This window comes from Anolis carolinensis, chromosome 1 (genome assembly GCF_035594765.1).
Source record: "Anolis carolinensis isolate JA03-04 chromosome 1, rAnoCar3.1.pri, whole genome shotgun sequence".
Classification (NCBI taxonomy): Eukaryota; Metazoa; Chordata; class Lepidosauria; order Squamata; family Dactyloidae; genus Anolis; species Anolis carolinensis.
Window position 1 is genome coordinate 158849674 of NC_085841.1, and position 5292 is coordinate 158854965.

General features: G+C 42.4%; 1 long non-coding RNA gene across 1 annotated transcript; it reads left to right on the forward strand.

The window, feature by feature from the left end:
• The first annotated feature begins 371 nt into the window (after positions 1-371).
• On the forward strand, positions 372-3700 carry LOC134292460 (uncharacterized). The gene is made up of 3 exons (XR_009999708.1): positions 372-1515; positions 1923-2015; positions 3165-3700. It is a non-coding gene; the product is annotated as an uncharacterized LOC134292460 (long non-coding RNA).
• Positions 3701-5292: the final 1592 nt, after the last annotated feature.

Genomic DNA, 5292 nt, shown 5'->3' on the forward strand with positions numbered 1-5292 from the left:
ACCCTGGTTGGGAAAGCTGTGGGCAAGTGACCCATATATACATTACTAATGGCAAATGGGTCACTCTAAGACTTTGGCTTGTTTTCCTTTCTTATGGTTCTTCATCTTTAAAGTAGACTTGGAGAGGGTAGTCTGTCTTCCCTAAGGACAACTTTGGAAAGAGTACTGTTATCTGTAAATTATGGCACAAGGATACCCTAGAGCCAAGTCATCGCTTGTCTTCGACAGAATTAGCTTCCTTCAGGCTTACAGGGAAAGCAAATAGTGCTATCCCTGTCAGGGACTGGCTTTCTGAATATTGTTGTTCTTATTAGGCCACGGAGCTCAATTTGCAGAGGGGGTTGAATTGGGATCAAAGTTTTGATTGCTTAGGTTTAACAATGGCTTAGATTATTAAGAGAGAAAAGCTTGCCAGTCCCTACTTAGTTGCATATTGGAAGCCACTTCACATAGCTGATGGCAAGATTGCCAACCCTGCTCTCTCTCTCTCCCTTTCTCTCTGCCTCATTATTTTACTGTTCTTTAAAAGCCAGCATTTGCAAGAACCTCAGTGTTCACGTAAAAATAAAAGCTTAAACCATTTGTGGCTGAAAAGAAATGGCTGAGGATATCAATTTTACATGCCTTCAGATAGTAAAAAAGAACAAAAGGAATGTCCACAAATTAGGGAAAAACTACAATGATTTTATAATATTGGGGCTATATCTGCTCAGCTGTGAGTTCTGGGGCGAGATGAAAAATATCAGGCATGGGCAAACTTTGTCCCTCCAGATGTTTTGGACTTGAACTACTACAACAGCTGGTAAGCTGGCTGGGGGTTTTGGGAGTTGAAGTCCAAAAGATCAGGAGGGACAAAGTTTGCCCATGCCTGAAGTATAGGCTGTGGGGGTTGGAAAGAATTACCCTTTTCTCAAAACAGTCCAATTACTCACTTTGAAATCCCATTGACTTCAATGGAAGTACAACCTAGACTTTTGGTCCAAAACTATTTAGTTGCTTGTGATTTCTTTTCTTTTTTTTTAATTTCCATTATTTGAAATGTATTTGTTGTACAATGCTTTTGACACGAAATAAATAAATAAATAACCACCTAGACTGCACCTACACTGTAGAAATAATGCAATTAAATACCACCTAAACTATATCTACACTGTAGAAACAATAGACACCACTTCAATTTGCCATGGCTCAATATTCTAGAACAATGGGAGTTTTACTTTTTAATGTCTTTAGTATGGAGCTGATGTAGCATAATGCAGCTTTGAACCATGTCACAGAATAGTCCAGAACTTTCCCAGAACTCTAGAACAAGGGTTTTCAAACTGCTCCCAAGGGCGGTTCACCTGTTAGGCCAACTAGGCGGTTGCCGAGGCGCTTCTAAGTTGAGCAGCTTCTTGTCTTTTTTTCCTTTCCCCCCTCCCTTTTCCTGCACTTGGATTTGCACCAATATAATTTATGTCAGCGTTCCTGTTGGAGAAACTGGTTGTTTGAGACATTATGAACTGCCTCCCATGGGTATGCAATGAGTTCTTTCTGCTACCATGAGTTTTTTATTTAAAAAACTTTGCTTTCATTGAAAAACATTCAAAGCAAATGGACAAGAGACAAGGATATCCAGATAGAGCTGCAACAAAACTTGCAGCATGAAGTGCTCCTTTCCAGCCAGTACGTTTATTCCCCCCCCCCCCAACTCTCATGATGTCGATTTTATATTTTCCTCCAAATTTTCCTCATTTGAATGAGAATTTGGAAAATTTACATATTGGCTGGAGGATCCTGGGAGTTGTTTTCTAACAAAGTAACCATTCCGAGTTCTTGGCAGCATTCTGTCATGCTCAATTATATTTGGCCTGGTTTGATACTCCTTCCCTCATATAGAGTATTTGCCTCTAAATTATTTTTTAAAACCTTTGCACATACAGGAAATACAGGAAATTGGAGCTGGGATCTTGTTGGTCAATCTCAACCAGTATAGATCTATTGAATTGACTGCTGAATTGTGAGTCAACATATAGGTAAATCCCATTGTTTGAATGTATCTATTGTCATTGGGACGAACAATAGGAATGAGTCTATCTGCCTCATCAGATGGGGGTGATTTTAGTGTTCTAGGACGCTTTCACCCCACCTCAGGTATGGAGACCCACGCTGGACATCACACAACCTTGGGTGTCATCTGGCGAAGGCCCTGCCCCCAACTGGGGACAAGGTGGCACTTGACACTTCCACCCCAACATAGGATGCTTCCTAAAGGGCCTCTCCACAATGGCAACACTTTCCCCAAGTGATGGGGAAAGCGTTGCGGAGAGGGAGCTGTGTGCAGGGTGAAAGATTCATCTTTCTGTTTCCCTCTTTCCTTGCAATAGCCTGGCAAAGCAGTACACTTCACCAGGGCTTTCTGATGAGGTCCTTAGGGTGAAGCCTGAGGAGGCAAATATTTCAAAAGGCTGCACTCACATCTGTACTTGTTTTGACTTGAAGGACCAGATAATGTCCTCTTCATCCTGCACATTTATCAGGGAGAATTGACACACGTTCTTTCCTACCCCCATGAGGCCACCACACCCTGTCCAGTTCTGCTGTGTCCTGGAACAGGTTGGGGTAAACCCAACCCACTTCTCTTCCAACCTGTTTTGAAAAGGAGTTATTTATTTATTTTGTGTCAAAAGCATTGCATAACAAATACATTTAAAAATGATGAAAAAAAATTAGAGGAAATCACAAACAACGAAATAGTTTTAGACCAGAAACGGGCAACAGCAACCGCATTGTCCGTAGCTTTAAACAACTCCTCCTCCGTGCATGAGGCAGGACATTGTGGGCAAGCATACATATGCGGAGTTGTTTGTTCTGCTCCACAGTCACACAAGGTGGACCTCCAGGTAGTGCCACCTCGCCAAGTTGTCTTTAGATCTGCCCACTCCACTTCTGAGTCTGTTCAGGGACTTCCAAGTTGCCCATTCTTGGTTTGCCCCTGGAGGAAGACCATCCAGTTAGAATTGCCAGGTTTAGCTGCCCAGAGGGACACCCTTGCTGCTGCTGGAGGAACATCAAGAGGAGTGGTGGTTCTCATGAAGCCCTTCCTTGATTTGAGTCTACTGGGAGGAGGCTGATAGTCATGCAGTGGGTGGCTTTCACAATGTTCAACCTTTTTTCTCTCACAGTTAGCAGCAACTTCCCGTCGCATGTCAGGAGGAGTTGAAGATGGCAAGTCCCTGTTTGAATGGTGAAAAAGGAGTTTCCGTACCTATCAGTGATTGCATAGGGCAAGAGCTTGTGTTTTCTGCCCTTAGAGATTTGTCTCAGCATTCAGAGAACTAACACTCCAAATTGACTACTAGACAGGAATAAAGGCAGCTATACCTTCTTATCCTGGAAGATTATGTGAGTTGCAGTCAAAAAAAGTTTGCAAGCTCTAGTTTTCATATAAAATGCCCGAATAGTGTTGCCAGCCCAGCATACAGCAGATAGATGTTATCAGAAAAAGGCTAGAAAGGTTTTTAAAAAACACACCCAAAATTGCTGAATTTAACTACTCCTAAAGATTAATGGACATCCAAAAGCATGTACATGATTCTAGAGGGAACCACATGAAGTCCAAGGATGTGTCTGTGGGGGAGGTTGTGGGAAAGCGAGCTCTTGTCTTTCGGAGAAATCTGCTCTAGTAATTGCATGTGATAATTAAAGCTGATTCAATCTTTCTATCGTGCATTAATGCCGTGAGTTGCCAACTATGCTCTGATTCCTAAGTACTGTCAGTCCTCCACCCCCTCTGCACCCCGCTTTTAAGATCGCACAATAAGGGAAATGGACCATTTGGATCACTCTAAATGCAATTTGTTCAGTTCTTTTCAAGCATATAATCCTGGTACAAAGAAAGGATTTGGGGGGCATTTTCAGCTCTGCAGGAACAAAGGCTCAGGCCAGTCAGAAGGCAGAGTTGTCACTTGCAGCTGCGCTGATAAAAGAGCAACCACTAAATGCCTCTACAGTTTTGGAGGCTTCTTAGGGAAAACTGAACTTTCTCTGCAGCAGGTGCTTTGGCCGCAGCTCACCAACTTTCCTTTGGGGTTGGTCATCTCTTTTTTTTTCTAGGTCAGGCTGCTGAGCCAGTTCAGGAACAAGGGCTACTGTGGAAGTACATCATGAACAGAAGAGGTTGCCTCATACTGAGCCAAACCATTAGTCCATCTTGTCTGGTATTATTTACTCTGGCTGGCAGTGGTCTTCTGGAGCCTTGAAACCAAACTACATCGTGCCCAACTGATGGTATTAGGGGAAACACTAAGGGCAGAACCAGAGCACTCAGTGTTATGAAACATAGGAGCTCTCAACCTGTTATTTTCTTTGTGAAGCTAATCCAAAAGGGAGAGGGAAACCAGTGGGCGGAAGGGGGATGCTTAACTGTGATTTACCTGACTGATTCTCTTCTGCAAATGTCTTCTTCAATGGCTATGCTAAAATTAATATTTTCTCTCAGAGACTTCAAAATCAGACTTAAATGCAGTGGAGAATGCAAGAAGAGGGCTGGAGGGATCAGGTTTTCCACATTTGACCCATCTTTAAACATTGATGTTCTTCCTGTTCTAAGAACTTTATTGCACAACCTGCTACAGTCATGCTATCTGTAGCTATTCTGCTACAGGTATGCTGTCATTGATAGCAAATAGATACATGCTGGGTCGAGTACCTTCAACACTGCACTTCTCTTCAATTGTGCAGCCTCGCTGATTTACCAATTTGTAGTCCCACATACTTCCAGACATTCTTGTAACCCTATCTTCCTGCAGTACCTTTGTTCTTTATTTTAAATTTTAGAGTAATTGAGCAATTCCAGCTTTTAAAAACAAAACGTAAATATATCTTTGCAATATAAAACTATAAGAAAATGGCCAGCTTGGAATAGTGAGGGCAGGGAGGGAAGAGGAGGAAAATCCTGCCTCCTGATAACACTTTATTGTAGTGACAGAAGCAGAAGGTAGGTGATGGGAATGTTGTGAGATTAGGAGCCATTGATGGGTTTTACATGTAAATATCAAGGAATGGGGGAATCATAGGGAGGAGTTGTGTAATAAAAATTTGTATGTGTGTTGTGTGTTGTGTGATAAAGTTCTAAATATGAAGGGCATGATTCCACAATGGAATTTAGCTGGAGAAACCGTGGAATCCAGTAGAATTGGGATCTTGGCAGCCCTGCACCCAAGAGAGACCCCTTTCTTAGGGATTCTGGAGGACTGAAAAAGTCTCTGTGAATCAAGCTGCAACCACAAATGATTTTTTCCAACAAATTGG